This window comes from Biomphalaria glabrata, chromosome 15 (assembly GCF_947242115.1).
Source record: "Biomphalaria glabrata chromosome 15, xgBioGlab47.1, whole genome shotgun sequence".
In the NCBI taxonomy this organism is placed as follows: domain Eukaryota; kingdom Metazoa; phylum Mollusca; class Gastropoda; family Planorbidae; genus Biomphalaria; species Biomphalaria glabrata.
In genome coordinates, this window is record NC_074725.1 from 32,192,910 (window position 1) to 32,216,444 (window position 23,535).

Here is a 23,535-nt window from a genome sequence, read left to right on the forward strand (position 1 = left end):
AGCGGCCGGGGGGGGGTAAAGTTAAAAAGGGCATTGTTTAAGGATGTAATCTTACTTTACATTGTTTCTAGAGTTTGTTACTTAGATTAAAGAATGTCAGCTATCTCATGACCTATTACCAGAAGAGTTTCGTTTCCAGGGTCGACACAATCACATACTATCCATTGATATTTTCTTTTAGTTGCTTGGTATTTGTTAATTATATTAACATGAGAAAGGGGCAATTACCTAATTTATTTTGGCATGTCTATGTAGAGAACTAAATTATTCCCCTTTCTCTTTCTCTCTCTATTCTTCTTTCTCTTCCCCCCCCCCCTTTTTTTTTCCTCTTTATTTCTATATCTTTCTTTGAGTCTCTCTCTCTCTTTCTCTCACACACACACACACTCTCTCTCTCTCTCTCTCCCCCAACCGCTCAGTATTCCCTCTTTATCTCTCTTACTATGATATCTGAAATCCCCCCCCCCCATCTCATGGCCGGACTTACAATTAGCGGGGCCCAATTTAGTGGATGCTTGCAAGGCCCCTGTTCAAAATTGGTTTACAATAACAGCAATTACTATTAATTAGATCATAAAACCAACATTAGTTATACAACATGCATAGGAAGCAACTCAAACGCAATAGGCGCCAGTGGGTTGAATAAGGTTATGTCAATTGTACGATAGGCCTAAAACAATGTATGTTAACCCTCTAAGTCCTAAATCTTTAAAAACTTGTGACAAGAGCCATGAATGATAGTGATATGCTAATGTAGATTGCGAGGCCCTTGCAAGGCACGTGACCCAGTCGGAACAATATAATTATTGGCCCGTCGCGACAACTGTCCTTAATGTACGGTAAGTCACATGGTCACACAGTCACTCTAAGGGAAATCATTACTCTCTTTCTCTTTTAGGGTAACACCGATACGCCCCTGTGTCTGTCCACCAAGCGTAAAAATGACATAGGCCTAGAAAAACATTGACACAGGTATCAACACACATGATCAGGAAGTCACGCCCCCCTTTCCCCCCACAGATGCTTGTTCCTAGCCCTGGGGCCATCAGTTCGGAGACAAGAAAGTTATTTTCGGGAAAAACCGGATCAAACTAGATCTGGTAACCTTGGTCGTCCGTTGCATCAGTCACTGTTCCCTGGATAACCCATTATTTCTTGGAACTGGTCGTCAGTGTAAAAAATAAAATACAAAAACAAAATTACCTGCTTGACATGTCAACAGTTAGTCAGTAGCTGTCATTACATTAGGCACTTGGTGATAGTGACTGATACTTTAGTTGGCACACTTAACTTAGATTCACGACTTTACATTTTGAGCACCTTATAGGTGAGTACTATAATGTTATGTCTGCCTCAAGTTCTAACTTCAACGTACAACAGTTCGCGTATATTTAAAAAAATAGCTTTTATATAGCGCAACTTTTGTCCTTATTGCAAGCGCAGAGCGCTTTGGTCTAATCTCATTTGTGTGGGGAGGGGGTATCTAGAAGAAGGTTCTATGTGATACCTTTAGGAGCTCAGTAAACACAAATCTGCTCGAGTCGGGTGTCGATTTAATAAAAAAAAAATCAATATAGAAATATGGAAATAATCTTCATTTAAAAATATATTGCATTGCATGTGGATGTTGTTAGGTTTTATCTCCAAGCCTTCCAACAAATAGTCCTAATAAGTCTGTACAGGCGTATTAATTTCTTATTGCAATGCTTGAAGAAAACTTGAACAAACTTCATTTTGAAACAAAAATGAATATAACTATTATTACCAAACTTATATTAAGTCTGTCTGTATGTCTGTCTGTTTCTCTGATCTAAATATTGTACATGTTATTTCTCCCTCTTCAAATTTTCGGATCAAGTTGAAACTTTGCACAATTTTTCATTCTCCATGACAACACAGAAATTATTTTAAAAATTAACTAATGAATTAATCAAATAGTCGTTATTAATTGATTCTGTTATATATATATAAATATAAGATAAGGGAAGAACATGAAAGTTGCGCTAAATAAAAACAATTAATAATTTCAATCGACATTATTATTACTCTAGATCTATTAAAATTATTTACATGATTAATTCAAAATAATTGTCGCATTTCAAACAATCAATATAAGCGAGGTTTTTTAAAAAGTGTTTTGATTTGATTTTGATTTTAGGCACATCGGCACAATTTAGGCCATGTCGTGCCTGCATTCCCTTAAGGACTACTCTCTCTCTACATAACAGGGGCTAAATTCTATACAGTTAAATCATTAAAATCAAGGTCTATTCACAGTTAAAATAGTAAAGGTAGTAAAAATTTTATAATTTGGTAAAAATCTAATGTAAATAGTACATGTTCACAAATTCATAAATCAGATCTTCGTAGACAACCCCACTTCCCGGATAAAGCCCAGTACCTTCCCAGGGTCGACATTGTCGAATAGTGTTTTTAAGTTAGTGGCTCTAAAATATTTCTCCCTGACATCCTGGTATCTGGGGAAATCAACGAGGATATGTTCCACGGTGAGGCGAGAGTCACAGTACTCACAAAGTGGGGGCTCGTCTCTCTTCAGCACAAAAGAGTGCGTGATGTAGGTGTGGCCAATCCTAAGTCTGGACATGGTCGTGCTACCACGCCTTGTCAGACCCTTAGATGTGTTTTTGCTAAATATTTAACTTGTTAACAATATATAGACAGCTTTCAATGTGGATGCAGCCATGAAGAAAAAGTAGAGTAAAGGTACCTTAACCCTTTCAGGCCTTGGGATATATGGAGATGTTGTAAAGCTCGTTTCTATCACCGTCGCCAGGCCTGGGCGTAGGCATAGTCAACCTTGGCAGCCGACTTGGTCCTCGGTTTGGCGGGGGCCTTTCAAGGACTCAAAACAATTGTTTTAGAGAAGAAATGGCCAAACTTGTTATTGTTAAGGTACACTGTTGGCCTCCTTCAGTCGTTGAACAATTATGGCTCATCTCGAACAAGCGAGATGAAAGCCTGGGCATTGTTTATGGTCGAAGCGATGTCTCCCACACAGCAGTTCCCCTCTTTCCGCGCAGGTGGTGTGACCAACGGAACGGAATGTCCTATACAGTTTGGGATCAGTAGCGCCCGCAGGCTCTGCCAGGCTGTAGCACAGTGTACCACAGTCTGCCTAACGGTCACCAGCTCCTGATTTTTTTATCAGGGTTGTGTACCGAAGCCCTTCCCGGGTTTGGGTATAGCCGCAGGGCAGCGGAGGTTTGCATTCAGAGTTTTCCTTCTCCTAGATGGGTAGCCAACCAGAGCTAAGGAGCCTGATGTCCACTAGGTTTTTTAATAAATTGGTTAATTTTATTTATTCGCTGTTTTTTTTTCTAGTTCACTTGGGGCCACCAAAGTCATTATCTAAGACCCTGCCGTCGGCTAACGAGTTGGTCATGTAGCCATCACAACCAACCGCCCTATTTATTAGCTAAATGCTCACAAACTGATACGAGAGATTACCAATATCTCAATGCAAGGCAGTTTATCTTCGTATCGATTCTCCTTTATCACCACTAGCTAGTTGCCCATTTGTTCCCGAATTAACCTTTTAGTCATATAGTGAAAGACCAATAAAATGTCTCACAAAATTTTTATTTAACGGAACACTGCTTATTTTTAGTCTAGAACAGAGCAGTGCTATGGTCCTCCCTGTCACGTGATAACAACGAATTCTAAATTTTATTATTATTTTTTTTTTCAAGTATATAACTAGGTCTATAATAAATGCATATAAAAATGTATTTAAAAATAAAGTTGATCAAATTTGAGGACGTGCACTTGAAGATAATAACTTTTAATATCACACACGATAATTGTAAGATAAATTCTGAAATGTTGCGTCAAGCATGTTTGTACAAAGCTTAAATCAACTCACTTAGTCAGTCTATCTGTGTTATATTGAGACTAGATTAACACATGGGTTCGATTTTGAAGTAGCGTCACTAATTTGTAAGATACATGCACGACTAATGAAAGACCCGTTCAAAAATAATTTCGATGGCCCGCTTCTGGTTGAATTCTTCGTCTGGGGATTTCGTCTGTGACAAGGTCAAGGTTACATTACCACTGAATTTGGTTGGTGGTCTTGTTCAATTCCAGAATTGCTGTCTTTGACAGTGACATTACTTGGGAAAGGGCACAATATAACATATTGATTTTAAAGTCTGTTTTGAAAGAGCTTATTTCTGTTTAGAAATATGTTCTGGCAAGGTCTTATTCGGCAAGGAAGCACATCCTTTTACACACACTTACATTCTCTTTCTCTCTCTTTCTCTTTCTCTCTCTTTCTCTTTCTGTTTCACTCTCTCTTTCTCTCACTTTCTTTCTCTTTCTTTCGCTCATTCTCGCTCTTTCTCTCTTTCTATCTCACTCTTTCTCTTTCTCTCTCTCTCTCTTTCTCTCTCTCTTTCCTCTCTCTTCCTATCACTCCCTATCTCTATTTCTCACACTCTTTCACACGCTGTCTCTAACAATCTCTTTTACTCAACTATCTTTTTCACTCTCTCTCTCTCTTTGTCATTCTCTCCCACATTCTCAGCTCTCTCAATCCCTCCCCCCCCCACACACTCTTTTTCTATCTCGAACGGTCTCCCACAACCACTCATTTTTTACTCTCTCTCTTTCTCTCTATCTCAATCAGCCTTTTCAGACTCTCTCTTTTTCCTAGCTCTTTTCCACTCCCTCTCAAATGATTCACTATTTCTCATTCACCTTCGTTCTCTCTTCTTACTTCCCTCACACTTTTCTCTATAACTCCTTCTCTTTTTTTCTCTCTCTCTTTCTCTCTATCTGTCTCTCTCTCATTACATGAAAAGGAATCAAGGATAGTTCGTAAACTAAATTATAAACCCATTCTTTACAGTGCTTCCCTTCCCAGTCTAAATGTGTGACTTAAAATTGAACAGAGGTATTGTAAAAACAATATATATATATATATATATATTGTTTGTGTGTGTTTGTGTGTGTGTGTGTATGTGTGTGTTTTAATTTGTTCGCACATATATTCTTTAAAGAAACAAGTTTGTTTTTTTCCTATAACACTTTGACCTACCGCGTATACCTAGACGTTAGTAGTCATTATTTGAATCAATGGATAGGTAACAAATATACCGACTGAGTTATTGATTTCATTGACAGGCAAGACTATATCTCTATCCACAGTATGCTAAATCATACAGATGTTGAAGAACACTGGCATAGATCCTTCAGTTGACGTCACAATGTGCATAATTAATCTTCATTCCTTAGTATTGCAGTGACAAGTCGTATGTGTTAAATATTATCAGCACTACCTACTTAGGAGGAAAAGGGAGATTACCGTGCAAAGGGGGATAATATACAGGTTCCTTACCACAAATGCATCCAGGTTGCGTAACCTTGAAGTATCGCCACGACATATCTCTAGATTTGAGACATGTGTCTCGTCGGTCTTAAGACCATCACTGTCTCCTTGAAATGTAAGTCATGACAATACAGTGGTTCTCAAGCGATTGAATGCTCAACCCAAAGGTTTGGTACTAACAAAGAGGACGCATGTAGCTATGAATTCTATCCATCCCAGTGGAGCTACATCTCATGGAGGACCCTGGCCAGCTTTAACACATCTCTCCATTCTGATCTATCCTGGACTTTATGTCTCTATGGAGGGCCCTGGTCTGCTTTAGCACATCTCTCCATTCTGATCTATCCTGGACTTTATGTCTCTATGGAGGGCCCTGGTCTGCTTTAGCACATCTCTCCATTCTGATCTATCCTGGGCTTTATGTCTCTATGGAGGGCCCTGGTCTGCTTTAGCACATCTCTCCATTCTGATCTATCCTGGACTTTATGTCTCTATGGAGGGCCCTGGTCTGCTTTAGCACATCTCTCCATTCTGATCTATCCTGGACTTTATGTCTCTATGGAGGGCCCTGGTCTGCTTTAGCACATCTCTCCATTCTGATCTATCCTGGGCTTTATGTCTCTATGGAGGGCCCTGGTCTGCTCTAGCACATCTCTCCATTCTGATTTATCCTGGGCTCAACGTCTCCATGCTCGGACTTTTAGCTGTTGTAGACCTGCCTCTACGTCATCAAGCCACCGTGCTCGTGGTCTGCCTTTGGGGCGCCTGGCTTTGGGGCGTCTGCCTTTTGGTTTTTGCTGGTGAACAATCTTTGATCCTCTGTTCTCTGGCATTCTTTCGAGGTGACCTGCCCCCAAAGTAATCTGTTCCTTTTAATTTCTGTCACCATTGATGTGTCTTCATATATTTCTTGGTTGGGTTCGAATCCCCCATCCGGTTTTCTCATGTATGGAACAATATTTATGAATATACTCAAGAAAAAACCATATTATTACCAATGTTGAAGAAACAGGCAATATAAAATTATTTTTTAAATCGATTAATCGATCCATGTTCAAATAAATCGGATCGGTTATAATCTACCTACCTCTTTCAGACCTAGTGATCTATAGGGCAGATGATGTAAAGGTCATCTGTTTCTGTGGCCCACGGTTAACGAGGGTCTCATGTGGTCAGCACAACGACCAACCGCCTTTACTGCATGGACTCGGAAATTGAAAATCCAAGTCTTCACCAGGATTCGAACCCGGGACCTCGGTTCGGAAGCCAAGTGCTTTACCGCTTAGTCACCGCTCTTCCGTTTTTTTGTTTGTTTTGTTTTTTGAAAAAATGGCCAGTATTTTTATCGAACCCACGACGTAGGCCTATTAGCGTCACGCTTCATCAACTTAGCTATTTGTTTCGGAAATTCCCAGGCCTCTAACTTGTCACCTACATTTTCCTTCTACACAGTAGTAAGAATGGGGGGGGGGGCGGAACAGGAATTGATTACATTAAGAAATGTCGTTTCATCTCGTAAGTAACACATTTTAAACTGTCTTCGAAAGATGCATTGAAAACACGACGGACTCCATGCGTTGAACGAGACAGCTTCATATTTCAATACTGTAGTCATTAGCGAAATTACAATACAATTTCTACGTGCCTTTTCTCAAGTAATCGAGTTTGTGAAAACATTCTTTCTGGAATCGATACAACACTTATAATGGGATTGTTGTCCTTAACCCTTTGAAGTCGGTCACTGTAGCGAAAAAGTTACCCACCCAACCATAGACATATTAAAATGTATGTGTCTGTACAATCGTCTGCTAGAATAAGATATGTTAAAAAACTTTTTTTGAATAAGTTTTAGGAACGGTTAAAGCCGACGCGAATATAATACAGGAGCTCTCAAACGTTGATAATCTTTGAGCCCTTTTGTAATAGGTTTCTGATTAGTTCGGGGTCAAATAACATTGCATTGATTTACTTCTGCTAAAAGGAAAACATTGTTCTAATCTTCCCTCATCTATCACCCAATCAATGTAGACGTGGCGGGAACTCGGGCGAGAGTATGATCATCTGACGTCTGCTGACAGAATACTGAAGATAAGAAGCGCTTGGGTATGAGAGTATGGAAGGGAGGTAATTGCAAGTGCTGAAACTATTTTTCTGGGCAAAATAACGAGTCTTTCTGTGTTTGTATGTGTGTGCGTGTGTTGTATTTAAAAAAAAATGAATTTAGCATAAGATGATCAATTCATTGATTTCAGATGATAATATTTTTAGATTCAATTCAATAAATGAGCGTTAGATTCAATTTAATAAACAAATGTATAGATAAGAATAAAAAAGATTGTCCCATTTCAGACCTTGCCAAATTTGGTGCAAAGAATGCAAAGGTCATCTGTTTCTATAGCCGACAATCCCCTCTCTTCTCAAGCCAATTTTAATTTTAAGATTATCATATTCTGAAAAAAATTATAACGGTCAAACCAGAGTTTTTCCCTATTTACTGTTTGGCCAATTAGTTCAAAAGTTGTTGTTTTTCTTCAATATATAAATAAAGTGTCAAATTTCTAATTAAATCGTTAGAGTCGTTTTCGAGATCCCTATCCACCCACCCAGGTTTTTTTTTTGTTTTTTTTTTTAGAACCTATTAGGAATTTGCAAGCTGATAAGAGGAATTGTAAAAATGACTGCTACATAAAATACAAAGTCATTATTCAGAAAGATATTGATAGAATAGGAGCCCAGATGCAGGGAAATGTGTAGGGTACAAATGTGTATTCCAATCCATGTTAACTTCTGTAATGTTCCGTAATCTTCTGAACCTTGATTATATTACTCTCGTATTATCTAATATATAAAACACATTGTAAGGAGTATAAATATATGAATGTATGTCCCGAATAGAAATCAAATCCGTTTGACCAATCTTGATAAAATTTGGCATGAATGTTGCTTTAAATCGCGGTGGATCGTAGTGTGTGTGACCTGTCTCTCCCACAACAACAAAACTTAAAAAATAACAAGGTTATAAAGACAGTTTGTGTAGAAAAGCAAACTCAAAATCGGCCCCCCGATGTGGTCACCAAGGCAAGTAAAAAGGCAGGTTTCAATATTTTTAGAAAGAATATCAGAATGAAATTTTATCAAAGACAAACGACTGAGAAAAATGGAGAAAGAAGATTGACAGATCTAGGGTATATGCCCCAACGGTCCAGCAGACCAAGGGATAGGTGAAAGTGAAGGTGAAGTTCGATGTGGAGCTGGCCTAACTGATGTCATATAATTATTAACTAATTGATATCTTTTTGTAAAGGGTCAATCTCTTATTCAAAGCCTTAAAAAAAAAAGTCCGTAAAAAAATCTTTAGTTACGTGTTTCACCGACACTGGACGCATTGTACTTTCCAGTAGGATATGCCAAGCTATTTATTAATTGTTGTTTTATTATAATCCACTTTTAATCATATTAAATAGATTTTTATCTCTTTAAAAAAAAGTAAACCTTTTTTTTTTTTTTTTTGTAAAAGTAGTAGTTGGTATCACAGGACTTTATTTACTTTGCTTCACGATTGCAAAGAAAAATTGTTTGACAAAAAGACAAAAAATCTAAAACCGTTTGAATAAATGTGTTAAAAATATGGTAATTGTGTATTTGCCTTACTGAATAGGCTACCATGTTTGTTACTATTAATAGTGAATAGTTGTAAAAGTGTATTTTAATGAAAAAAAAACTGCTTGCATAAGTGATTTTAAAAATTAGATTTTTCGCTTTCAGAAAAGTAAAAAGTAGCGAATGCATGTTGCATCACAACTTTGAATGGCCTAAACTATGATGATGTCGGATTATCACTATCTTTTCTAGTTTACGAGCTCTAATCGGGACAGACGGACGGACTGATAGACCACACAAAACTAACAGCGTCTTTTCCCCTCTCGGGAAAACGAAACTTTTTAACAAATCGGGTACACTCATTTTCACAGCATTTTATATCAGTTATGTAACAGAACATGGTTCTAGATCAATGATACACAAACTAAGGCCTGCGGACCGCGAGTCATATCCGTCTAGTACAGGGGTTCTCAACCTGTGGGTCGCGACCCCCTTGGGGGTCGATTGACGATTTGCCAGGGGTCACCTAAGACCATCGAAAATATGGATTGTTATTGTCTATTGCTGTATGTGTTTGGTTGAGAGGGGGGGGGGGGTCGCGGCAGAGTGCATGCGAAAAAAAAACTATGTATCGATTGGGTAATAGTCTACGTAAGGCCACTCTATATCATGCCTGGTCAATGTAACATCCTTTAATTTCTTCACAAAGAGTCCAAATTAAGTTGAACCCAGACAGTTGAAACATAAAATCGTTGTGTTGAAAGCGGTTGTCTTTCCCCCAGCACTGATCCCATACTCTCGATCCACTTTCCTCCCTTCGGTGTCCCATGGCGTGAGTCGTTAATATTCTGGTATCGAGATTACGTGCCGGCTGCAATGACGTCATAGGCCGCTTGTTGAGGGCTTCAACGCTGTGTATAGTGATAAGTTTTATTTTCAGCAAAAAGGATATCTAGATCTAAATCTAACTCTAAACTTTAAAAAGATGGTTCGATTAATTTGGGAAGAAATGTGTGCCAAGTCTTGCGTGTGAATATTTCTTATTCGTTTAAATTCTTTTGCATTAATATTCAGATTTAATCAAGTATCAATATTTTTTTTAAGATTGTTGATATTTTGTTTTTAAATTTCTTAGAGATGTGGATAGTATTTTGTATCCAGTACGGTTTGAATTCACGGATAAATGATTGGAAAGATTTTTAATCGAGTTATTTACTACTGTTTACCCACCGGCTAAGACAGGTGTTTGATTTCTCTCAAGGAAACATTTTTTTTTTCAATAATAATCTAACAATAAATGTGTCAATAGCGTTGATGGAAGGGATAGGGTCATAGTACCAGGGCCGGCCCTACAGAATGCGGGGCCCACTGCGGCCGCATAGGTTGCTGTGCCCTAAGGCCGGCCCTGCATAGTACCACGGGATAACTGTGATTGCTCTCTGCACCCACCTATTTCTCCGACTCTGCATGCTGTTTGGCCTTTTTCGTATCAACATTATTCTTTCTTTCTTTACTTTAACACGCTAAATGAGCATATGTCGCGGAGAGATATAGAGGACGATATTGTGCAAGTTGGGAGCAGTTTTGTTTTGCTTTTGTTATTGTGTGACACCGTGGATCCATGTAGTTCTTGGCCTTCCCCCGGAGCCCGAGTTTCTGGTACTGTGTTGTCATGGATTGTGTTTGGTGCAATGTAGTTTATATTTAATGAATCATGGGTAAATAGTAATGGTTCATTGGTGTAAGCGATATTAACTATTTAGAATATGCACAATTAGAAAAGCGATTTTATAACAAAAAGGTAATTTTGGATTTATATTTAATGTAGACTTCCTTGATTCACTCCGTGGCTATCGTGTTTTGTCGCGATCGACGATAGGAAGATGCAGGGTCAAGGGTCATTCTGTGTCAATAAATAGTGAGAGTGATAGCTTCAAATTAAATCAGAATTTATTGATGAAATTGGGACACAATATTCATTCAAGCATCTACCAATATTTGGAATATACAAACCCTATTTATATGGACTTATCCCCCATAACGTTAGGCGTGACTCCCCATATGCAAACAATGAAAATAGAGATGGTAGTGGATGTTCTCAAGATGTAATGAAGAGTTATGTATCCTGAAAACACGGTACATGATGTTAACGTTTCATCAAATCAAGATTGAAGCCAGACAGTGGACAATCCAGCTCATGCGGAATCTGGTGGACTAGATATTAGTAGGTTATGAATACAAGCATGTCTGTTCTGGCGTTATTGTTTTTTTCAATGAATAGCCGGGACAACTAATCTCCGCCAATTCAATAATCATTTTTATATCTTACTTAAAAAATGTTTTTTTTTATATTTTGCTTAAAAATGATTTTTGTATTTTGCTTGTTGTTTTAGTGTCCGAACTAAATTTTATATCAATGTTAAACTTAAGCCCCGCGCTATTCGTTTTGCATAGGGCGCCACAATTGTTACGGCCGGCCCTGCATGAGGAACATGCGCACTTTGTGCAGTGTCTTTCGTACGTGTTGTTTTTCTGGATACTTACTCTAATTTTAAATACAGTATTGCTCAATTATGTTTTACGCACACCTAACGTACCCGAAGGGGCCTAACATCTTATTCCTAAACTCGGACCCTTGTAACGTTATTAGTTTTATTTCATTGTAGTTAGACGTCTAATTCAGGCCGAAAGTGAATATAACATTTATAATTGAATAGTTGTACAGAATGTTTTGTACAATTTCATTTTAAAGTATTAGGATTAATTTTGGATTATTTTGATATTAATCTTTTCAGAAGATTATCGTTTATTACATTTGCCCTTTAAGGAATCTATAGTTTTAAAAAATGATGATGTAGATAAGTATCGGGTTAAGTATCGAGCTACCTTTTAAAACAAAGTGATCGATACTTGTACTTTACGATACTTCCATTATCAAGGTCAGTGCTCGGTCTTTGACGTCACTTCCTTGATGTCAACGATGATAAATACAGAACAGAAATAGAAACAAATCCAGCTTTTTAGATCTTTTATTTTGGAAGTAACCAGTCCGCCAGATTATTTCAAGCGATTACCAAAAGCATGTATTTCATCTTATCTTATATAATACAGACGTTACTTCAAAAAAGAAGATGATTAGGTCCTACGCGTCATGCATTTAGTCATGCATATTAACCAATGACTTAAATTCTGCCAAGTCACTGGTTTTCCTGGCTAGCTCAGGCAACCCATTCCATGCTCTAATAGCACTAGGGAAGAAGGAGTATTTGTACAAATTTGTCCTAGCATATGGGATAAGGAACGTGCCTTTATCTTTGTATCTCTCTGTGTATTTTTATTAAATTTTGTTTTTGTATTTGAAGATTATGGTTCAGTGTTTTATGTACAATTGCTACTTTACTTTTGAGTTTTCTGTCCTGAAGGCTTTCTAAATTTAGTGATTTTACTAAAGGTGTAACTCTATGTAATAAACGTGTCTCGCCTCAACTGTGTACGGCTCTGAGACCTGGTTGCTCTATAGATGTCATGTAAAGAACGATTACACTAAAGGGGCCTTTGCTCCATAATGGTCATACGCACGTTCAGAGTATTTAACGGAACACCTCGCTAATTCTGAGTATTTTTCAGAACGCTTATTTTTTAGAGAGGCAAATTCACGTGGTGGCCTACTAGTTAATTATTCCAGTAGTTGGTTGCTGATATCCTATAACCGTGATGCCGAGGATTCTTTACTTGACCTTCTAACATCTCTAACCAATCAAATACGTTTCTAAAAACCGTTACACGGTTCTAGGATCTCAGCACCCCAGACAAAGATCAACTAACAAGAGAAACTGATAGTCAAGCTCTTTAACATCAAGATCATTAAGAGGCAAAAAGATTATTAAAGATCCCCTCAAGATCATCATATTTCACAGTGATATCTGGCATTGTCCACAAAGATCTATAAAGATTTTCTTGACCGTTGGAAATTTGGGGTTATGACCTAATACTTTACAGGCATAGATATAAAACCTAAATAACCTAGACTTGAGTTTATTTACAAATTGATACGTGACTATTTCAATTGTTACGTGACAGGGTCCAGTCGCTGCGGTAACCCTGTCTCTAATCTCTTCGTTTGTGATGCGGTCTTTAAATGTGATTCCTAGGATCCTTCTTTAGCACATCAGTGCCATTGCTAGGATACTCCTCTCTAGCTCTGCAGTCAGCGTCCAAGACTCGCAAGCATATAAAAAGCATTATATAGAATGACTCAGGTAAATAAAGAATCACTCAAATCAATGACAACTCGTTAACAGTGGAGATAGAAGCAGAAACATCTTCTCCATAAGTCGCTGGGTCTGAAAGAGATAAATAAATTATGGCTTTTATATACTCTCATGCTTATAGCATCAGCGCTTTGGTCCAATCTCAGTTGTGGACAAGTGGGGGGAGAAGGGTATCTAGGAGAAGGTTTTTCCGTGCTGCCTTTAGGCGCTCAGTAAACACAACCCTACCCCCGTGTCGGGTGTCGAGCCTCGAGCCGCCTTCATAGGTCGCCAAGCGTACTTAGCCTCTCGACCACGCTTCTCGCTTTAAATACTTTAAAATCAATTAAAAATAACTCCCATTAAAATGTTTGTAAAATGTTTTACATGTTTCGGATGTTCCTTCAGAGTTGAAGATAGTTTACTTCCTAGTCCAAACCTCCCGCAGGACGACGGGGGATGGAAGCGGGCAGGGTTTGAACCCTCGACCGTCGATAAATCCGAACGACAGTCCAGCGCGCAAACCGCACGACCAGGCAGCCATTAGTATTGAAAGACGAATCAGAATAGAGAAACATCATTGAATGTGAAAAGACTAAGACTGAGACTAATATAAGATAACTTATCAGTATAAGATAGATCAATAGAGAATGGACTTGAATAATAGAACACTTCTCAGTGGTAATAAAATACCGAAAAGGGAGTTTTTAGAAAAAAAACAAGCACACACGCACACAACGAAATCCCCTGTCTGACCATGACACAGATTAGTCCACCGATTTTATCCGAGATTATCTGACAGCAGAAATACCAGGAGATTAGAGGATGACATTATCTGGATGTTCTAACCAATGACGTCTGCTAAACAATGGCGTCTGTGTCCTTGAAAAACTGTTAGCATGACAGTATGGTGGCTTCAATAAGTACTGTTTTCAGTTGCCTGTGGTGAGTCGCTGAATTAGACCTCTTTTTAAACGGTCACCATTGTGTTTCAAGTTGACCTCTTTCTTAACCGACCAACACTGGTAGAAGGGAACGGTGTGAGGTGGCCGAGCCATTTACTTTGTAACAGAAGAACACATTGAGTTTGAGTCCCTGTAAAGACATGTACAGTAAAATTTGAGACCCCTTTAGGATGTCCCTGTGATAAACAGGCCGAGGATTGTGTTAATAAGTTGATAAATTCATATGAAATGAAGAAAGAAACATCTCTCTGTATTTTCTTAAAACTTCTTTAATAATACTTATTCAACTTTCACATCAAATTAACTTCTCAATACAATAACAACTTGACTTGATACTTCATAAATAAAACTTAAAGATACATGAAACTTCACTTAGTATAACTTCAACTTCAACTAATAAAACTTTAACTAATGGACCCGCTAATATCACAAAACTTATAACCATTACTAATCGAGGACTAAGCGAGGACCCCATCTAACTGACTTTCCCTTAATTTATACCTTTCTTAATCGTACATTCCAGATTCAAGGACTGACGTGTGCTATTTTTTTCCTTAACCTCTTTCTTTGATTGGATACCTAAAATTAACTTTTTTACGCTGGGCACTTGCACTGGTTTGACCTCGAACTTCTAGAAACTGGTCGAAATAGGTCACAGACTCGACTCGTGACAGTCCCCTAGCCTATACGACTCTAATGGGTACCTGGTTTTATTTGAGGTAAGAAAAAAAAAGGTTTGGTTGCTCGTTGTGCTGGCTATATCACACCCTCGTGATGACGTCGGTCCTAGAAACTGAGCTGCACGAGATTTGGACCGGTGGGGGGGGGGGGAGGAGGTATCTAGGAGTTGGTTTCCGTGCTGCCTTTAAGCGATCAGTAAACACAACTCTGCCCGAGTCGGGTGTCTGAACCTCGAGCCCCCTTCTAGGTAGCCAAGCCAAGCCAAGTTCAAGCGCACTTGTCCTCTCGACCATCAGTTCGGTTTAATAGTGCATTTGTGTGTGTGTTTGTGTGTGTGTGCGCGCGCGCGCGCGTGTGTGTGTGTGTAAAATATCTAGTTGTAGGGGGGGGGGAAGTTCATATATCCACCACAATACAAGTAGACAGAAGTTTATTTTAAGTAAATAGCAGAGTCGTAGTGAGGGGGGGGGGTGCAAATGGGCACGATGCCCCGGGCAAACGTTTCGCTCACTACGCCTCTGGTTTATAGCACCTTGCTTAGCACATTTTTCTACCTTCTCAACGAGTTATTTGCCCTTACCAGCTAACTTCACGCTCCAGCTTTACAGTCTTCATTCTGATACTTACAATACATGTAAAGAACTTCATGGAACCTGGAAGCTGTAGGGTTTGTGGAGGGTGGAACCTGGACACGGATCTCGAAAACGGCTCTAACGATTTTCCCATAATTTTAACAGTCGATTTATATCGCAGAGAAAAGAATTTCTACCTCGTTGGCCACATGGGGGGAAACTCTAGTTTGATCGTTCTAATTTTTGCAATGTAAATAAATAAATAAATTTAAATTTGGCTATAAATTCGAGTAAATTAAAAAAAAAACAAACATGGCATTGTCAGCCTTAGTGAACCCATAAGAGAAATGTTTATTAACTCTTTCTCTCCGTAATTATTTACCACATTCTGGTGGAATCAGCGCTAGTCTCGTCAGTTAGGAGAGAAAGAGTTAAAGGGAAACGCCGATGGTTGTGCAATTGTAATATAATATGTGTTTTAAATTGTAGATAATGAATTTATTATCCTTTTTTATTTTATTTTCAATAATAACTTCTAATGGATGTTTTTTCTGAGGAAATTTTTCTGCACATCCAAAACGGTCAGATTTTGAGTGGGTTTCTATGTGGATGGCCTATTTGTGTAGCTCAGATATATTTGACTAGGTTGTTAACATCAGTTGGACTTTTAAAGAGTAGATCTACACGCCTGACTATCCGTGTCTGTGTGTATTTTTTTTTTTAGCCTCACCGCTCAACGTAATGCCAGTACTATCGCGTGGTCGTCTTGTCATGACTACTAAAAGTTCTAGGCTAGCCTTACACTCAGGGTCGGTCTTAGGCCACTGCAACCTATGCGGTCGCAGTGGGCTCCGCGCTTTCATAGGCCCCGCGCTAAACCTATGTGTAATTATTAATTGCAAAATATATACGAAAAATTTCTGGAAATGTCCTGAAAAACTCATAAAAATCTCATGAAAAATTGACAAAATTAACATTTGTGTGTCATTTCATTACGGAAAACGCTAATCCTAAAAAGACCATTGTCAGCTTTCATGTAATAAAATGTAATAATCGGACGAATTTTCCCCTTAACCGAAAGTTCCAATACCTTAGTTACTTTTATAGTAACTGACATATAAATATACCATAGGTTGCAAGGCTCTTAAAGTAAAGATAACTTTATCGCTATTTTGACCTTAGTAAAGAATGAATAAAATGCAAAGCTGAATGTATTTTCTAATACAAAATCTTAATTTTCACTTATTATCCTTATTCCCACCCAGACTAGGCCCCGCGCAATCAGTTTCGCATAGGGCCCCGCAATTGCTAGGACCGGCCCTGCTTACACTGACCAGTTTGTTAGAATCAGTCGGACACACGATCTATTTACTTTTTCTTGGAACAGGGAGGGGTGTGGATGAAAATGTTACTTTTTTTTCTCGAGTAGGTTATTTTTATGGTTTTAGACTTACATAACTGTACAAGTGACGATCTTAGCTATGGACTAGACCAGCGATGCCCAAAATACGGCCCGCGGGCTACATCCGGCCCGCGACGTGGTTCTATCCGTCCCGTTGAAACGTCAGAACAAAGTGTAGAAAATCCCCCCCTCCCCCAACCCTTTTTTTCCGTAAAAAAGGTTGAAAAATGCATCTATACCTACTTTAGGGCCCTCACTATTAACCTTTTAACACTTGTGCGTTTCTGAAATGGGACTCTGATGTCATTCGAATAAAAAAAATTGTTAAACTAGGTTTAGACTTTTAGAGATTGGAAGAATAATGTGAATATTTACTAAAAAGAGACAAGAAAATGAATCGTTGGTAAAGCTAGCTACACTGTTGCTCATATTTTTAGTAGAGAAATTGTCACAGTGGTTCTAAAACTAGTATGTGACATAGTCAAATGAATATCAAATGACTATCAAATGACTATCAAATGACTATCAAATGACTATCAAATGACTATCAAATGACTATCAAATGACATAGTTAAATGACATAGTCAAATGACTATCAAATGACTATCAAATGACTATCAAATGACATAGTCAAATGACTATCAAATGACTATCAAATGACATAGTCAAATGACATAGTCAAATGACTATCAAATGACTATCAAATGACTATCAACTCACTTTGTGTCACAGTGGTTCTAAAACTAGTATGTGACAGAAATGAAGCCATTTTCTGACGCATGAAAAAAAAAAAAGATACTAATATCCCATTAATGAATGTAAGTGCTAGATCCAGGGGGTTTCTAATCAAATAGTTTCATGTCAATTTCATTTCGCTTTTGTACATGTCCTTTATCTGGCCCGCGACACCAGTGTCGGAAATTAAAATGGCCCGTAGGTCGGTTTATGCTGGGCATTACTGGACTAGACCATCACTAACAGCCACTGTAAAAATGAAGTGATACTATTGGTTAGATCTAGATTTGAGTTCAGTATTGTTGAGTGAAGTGACGTATGCTCAACCTAAAAAAAAAAAAATCTAAAAAAAACTCAAAGAACTTCATTTTTTTTAGATGTCAAGAATTTACTAATTCACTAAATATAGATGTTTCTAAGCATTTAAAAAAATGATAATATGCTTACTAATACAACTTCTTACGCAGAATTTTATTTTGTCAAATTCTAAACTTTGTAAAACCATCGTATTTCCCTAGAAGTTTATTGAAAGATTATGTAAGCTTTGTGTGGTGAAATAGTTACTATTTGTTTATGTTTGTGTAACGTCGTGAGAATGTGTTCACAACATTGATCTAGTGTGCTACTGTCCAAGTCTCTTTCGTCAGTTCATGTGTCGTTCTAGTTGAATAAAGCCTTGTTTTAGGTCACTCTTCAGTGTTCCTTTATTTCTTATTACACTTTGATTACATTTTTACGTAGATGTAACATAGATTACATCAACATAGATTACATCTAGATTCGAGGCAGCACTGTTTGAGAATCGTATTTCCCTGTTTGTAAAGTTGTCAAGTTCATTATTAATTATTGCAACAGCAATTAACTAGATAAATGTGGCCCTAAACTGGAACGTACAATAACCGACAGTTAATTAGTCTGTCTGGCTATAATTAGATCTAATAAACAGCTAAAAACCTGAAAGGTGATTGACTTGGGCAAATACTGTTGTTTTCATTTTTTAGTTTTTTAAGTGCCAGGTTGCGTAGACAAAACAATAAAATAGAGAGAGAGAGAGAGAGAGAGAGAGAGAGAGAGAAGGAAAGATAAAAAAAGAATAACGAAAGGCAGAGAGAGAGAGAGAGAAAGAAGTATAATGACAGAGAGTGAGACAAAGACAAAGAGAAATGGACAGAAAGACAAAGAGACAGAAAGACAAAGAAGAATTTTATCTCTTATAAATCATTTGGGCCTTATTAATCGGGCTATGTTTAGAAATCTCTCTGGCTCTTTGTGTGTTTCTCTCTCCATGTATTTGTCTTTGTGTGTGTCTCTCTCTCCATGTTTTTGTCTTTGTGTGTGTTTCTCTCTCCATGTATTTGTCTTTGTGTGTGTCTCTCTCCATGTCCTTGTCTTTGTGTGTCTCTCTCTTCATGTCTTTGTCTTTGTGTGTCTCACTCTCCATGTTTTTGTCTTTGTGTGTCTCTCTCCATGTCTTTGTTTTTGTGTCTCTCTCTCCATGTCTTTGTTTTTGTGTCTCACTCTCCATGTCCTTGTCTTTGTGTGTCTCTCTCTTCATGTCTTTGTCTTTGTGTGTCTCTCTCCATGTCTTTGTTTTTGTGTGTCTCTCTCTCCATGTCTTTGTTTTTGTGTGTCTCACTCTCCATGTCTTTGTTTTTGTGTGTCTCTCTCTCCATGTCTTTGTTTTTGTGTGTCTCACTCTCCATGTCTTTGTTTTTGTGTGTCTCACTCTCCATGTCTTTGTCTTTGTGTGTCTCTCTCTCCATGTCTTTGTTTTTGTGTGTCTCTCTCTCCATGTCTTTGTCTTTGTGTGTCTCACTCTCCATGTCTTTGTTTTTGTGTGTCTCTCTCTCCATGTCTTTGTCTTTGTGTGTCTCACTCTCCATGTCTTTGTTTTTGTGTGTCTCTCTCTCCATGTCTTTGTCTTTGTGTGTCTCACTCTCCATGTCTTTGTTTTTGTGTGTCTCTCTCTCCATGTCTTTGTCTTTGTGTGTCTCTCTCTCCATGTTTTTGTTTTTGTGTGTCTCTCTCCATGTCCTTGTCTTTGTGTGTCTCTCTCTTCATGTCTTTGTGTGTCTCTCTCTCCATGTCCATGTCTTTGTGTGTCTCTCTCCATATCTTTGTTTTTGTGTGTCTCTCTCCATGTCTTTTTGTGTGTCTCTCTCTCCATGTCTTTGTCTTTGTGTGTCTCTCTCCATGTCCTTGTCTTTGTGTGTCTCACTCTCCATGTTTTTGTCTTTGTGTGTCACTCTCCATGTTTTTGTCTTTGTGTGTGTCACTCTCCATGTTTTTGTCTTTGTGTGTGTCACTCTCCATGTTTTTTTTTTGTGTCTCTCTCTCCATGTCTTTGTCTTTGTGTGTCACTCTCCATGTCTTTGTTTTTGTGTCTCTCTCTCCATGTCTTTGTTTTTGTGTCTCACTCTCCATGTCCTTGTCTTTGTGTGTCTCTCTCTTCATGTCTTTGTCTTTGTGTGTCTCTCTCCATGTCTTTGTTTTTGTGTGTCTCTCTCTCCATGTCTTTGTTTTTGTGTGTCTCACTCTCCCTGTCTTTGTTTTTGTGTGTCTCTCTCTCCATGTCTTTGTTTTTGTGTGTCTCACTCTCCATGTCTTTGTTTTTGTGTGTCTCACTCTCCATGTCTTTGTCTTTGTGTGTCTCTCTCTCCATGTCTTTGTTTTTGTGTGTCTCTCTCTCCATGTCTTTGTCTTTGTGTGTCTCACTCTCCATGTCTTTGTTTTTGTGTGTCTCTCTCTCCATGTCTTTGTCTTTGTGTGTCTCACTCTCCATGTCTTTGTTTTTGTGTGTCTCTCTCTCCATGTCTTTGTCTTTGTGTGTCTCACTCTCCATGTCTTTGTTTTTGTGTGTCTCTCTCTCCATGTCTTTGTTTTTGTGTGTCTCTCTCTCCATGTCTTTGTTTTTGTGTGTCTCTCTCTCCATGTCTTTGTCTTTGTGTGTCTCACTCTCCATGTCTTTGTTTTTGTGTCTCACTCTCCATGTCCTTGTCTTTGTGTGTCTCTCTCTTCATGTCTTTGTCTTTGTGTGTCTCTCTCCATGTCTTTGTTTTTGTGTGTCTCTCTCTCCATGTCTTTGTTTTTGTGTGTCTCACTCTCCATGTCTTTGTTTTTGTGTGTCTCTCTCTCCATGTCTTTGTTTTTGTGTGTCTCACTCTCCATGTCTTTGTTTTTGTGTGTCTCACTCTCCATGTCTTTGTCTTTGTGTGTCTCTCTCTCCATGTCTTTGTTTTTGTGTGTCTCTCTCTCCATGTCTTTGTCTTTGTGTGTCTCACTCTCCATGTCTTTGTTTTTGTGTGTCTCTCTCTCCATGTCTTTGTCTTTGTGTGTCTCACTCTCCATGTCTTTGTTTTTGTGTGTCTCTCTCTCCATGTCTTTGTCTTTGTGTGTCTCACTCTCCATGTCTTTGTTTTTGTGTGTCTCTCTCTCCATGTCTTTGTTTTTGTGTGTCTCTCTCTCCATGTCTTTATCTTTGTGTGTCTCTCTCTCCATGTTTTTGTTTTTGTGTGTCTCTCTCCATGTCCTTGTCTTTGTGTGTCTCTCTCTTCATGTCTTTGTGTGTCTCTCTCTCCATGTCCATGTCTTTGTGTGTCTCTCTCCATATCTTTGTTTTTGTGTGTCTCTCTCCATGTCTTTTTGTGTGTCTCCCTCTCCATGTCTTTGTTTTTGCGTGTCTCTCTCTCCATGTCTTTGTCTTTGTGTGTCTCTCTCCATGTCCTTGTCTTTGTGTGTCTCACTCTCCATGTTTTTGTCTTTGTGTGTCTCTCTCCATGTCTTTGTTTTTGCGTGTCTCTCTCTCCATGTCCTTGTCTTTGTGTGTCCCTCTCTCCATGTCTTTGTGTGTCTCTCTCTCCATGTCTTTGTTTTTGTGTGTCTCTCTACATGTCTTTTTGTGTGTCTCCCTCTCCATGTCTTTGTTTTTGCGTGTCTCTCTCTCCATGTCTTTGTCTTTGTGTGTCTTTCTCTACATGTCATTGTCTTTGTGTGTCTCACTCTCCATGTTTTTGTCTTTGTGTGTCACTCTCCATGTTTTTGTCTTTGTGTGTGTCACTCTCCATGTTTTTGTCTTTGTGTGTGTCACTCTCCATGTTTTTGTCTTTGTGTGTCTCTCTCCATGTCTTTGTTTTTGTGTCTCTCTCTCCATGTCTTTGTCTTTGTGTGTCTCCCTCTCCATGTCTTTTTGTGTGTCTCCCTCTCTATGTCTTTGTTTTTGTGTGTCTTTCTCTACATGTCATTGTCTTTGTGTGTGTCTCTCTCCAAGTCTTTGTCTTTCTGTGTGTCTCTCTCTCCATATCTTTGTCTTTGTGTGTCCCTCTCTCCATGTCTTTGTGTGTGTCTCTCTCTCCATGCCTTTGTGTGTGTCTCTCTCCATGTCTTTGTCTTTGTGTGTCTCTCTCTCCATGTCATTGTCTTTGTGTGTGTGTGTCTCCAAGTCTTTGTCTTTGTGTGTGTGTGTCTCTCTCTCTCCATATCTTTGTCTTTGTGTGTCTCTCTCCATGTCTTTGTCTTTCTGTCACTCAGTGTCTTTGTCTGTCTGTCACTCAGTGTCTATGTCTTTCTGTTTCTCTCCATGTCTATGTCTTTCTTTCTCTCTCTCTCTTCGTCTTTTGCTTTTCGGTCTTTCTGTCAGCCTGTATCTTTGCCTTACTGTCTCTTTTCTTAGAAGTGCCCTAGCTATGCCAAAATTTAAAAATCCTAGTCTTCACCAGGACTCGAACCTTAAACCCTTTGGTTCGGGAGCCAAGCATTTTGTCACTCAGCTACCCAACTCCCAAGTGGATTTACATGAATAGCATTTTAAAATTTACTTAAGAAAAAGAATCGGCACTGCCGTCCGGCCCTGGTGGCTTCTTCCCACTGTACAGAATGATTACCCAAAGGATTGGGTTCGGATCTTTTTGTTTGCTGAGATGCTGCCTGTGTTACATGTGTGGAAGGCTTATGATGCCAGCAGGCCGAGGTTACCAAACACGGTGTCAGATAACATTGAGGCTTTTGCTTAGAGCAATGGGGCTACCGAGAAACTGGAGGTGGCCTAGGGCTAGGGGGGGGGGGGGGCTGCTGTAATGTGGCAATATCGGATAGGTTCGATTAGAGTCATTAGACACCATTAGTGAAACGTTGGTGCTACACCATTAGTGAAACTTTGGTGCTGACAGATTACTAAATAAGCAAACCATCGCGAATTTATAGATTGGCGATTAGCAATTTATGGTACAACAATGTTCACAATACAAATTGTACTATTGACAGGTATATATTTTACATTTGATTGTTTTGAAAGTGTTGTAAGAACTTTAAAAAAATATCAGTTAACTATATGCCTGCTAGTTGCAATGAAATGTACAATAACCTTTGATTGAACTAAATATGTTTTGTTTCTTATACTTTTGACATATCAGTTGTTTTTAAGATGTTTCCTATTTATTTAAACTTACGGTAACTACTTTTGCAAAAAACATGTTTATTGATTACGCCCCTTTGCTAAGAATGTCTTTATATTATATATATAAACAAAACAAATAGTTTTCATGCAAAAATTTTTCAACATCTAGCCCTGCTGTTCATTATTTTTCGATTGCCATCAAAATCCCTGAGATTTTCAAGAGTCAGATCTATTTCATGCTTTTTAGTCTGACTTTTGAAAGAGATGAATAAAGTATGGCGAGAATCGGGGTTTTACCAGAATTTTTGACAGCAGACTCGAAAGATCTCTTTGTTCTCTTTCATCTCTTTGTTTAAAGAGTTTTCTTATTCAGACAAAAAACCTATGGCCTGGTAGAGTGGAACTCTCCGCTTAACACAATCAACTACGGTAACAAATAGATTACCAGATACCTGCACACCCAGAAGAGGACAAAAATGGAGGACAAAGTTTTTACAAAAGAGGACAAAAAGGAGGACAAAGTTTTACACAAGAGGACGAAAAGAGGACGAAGCTTGGTGAAAAAGAAAAGGAGGATAGAAGACAACG

At 38.5% G+C, this 23,535-nt stretch overlaps 1 protein-coding gene across 1 annotated transcript in view; it reads left to right on the top strand.

The window, feature by feature from the left end:
• Positions 1-1,163: 1,163 nt before the first annotated feature.
• The window catches only part of LOC106053892 (monocarboxylate transporter 12-like), a 53,200-nt gene continuing 30,828 nt past the window's right edge, over positions 1,164-23,535 (top strand). Inside the window, exon 1 of the mRNA XM_056011828.1 lies at positions 1,164-1,327. The gene's annotated coding sequence lies outside the window, so the exon portion shown is untranslated. The remainder of the gene's footprint in view (positions 1,328-23,535) is intronic.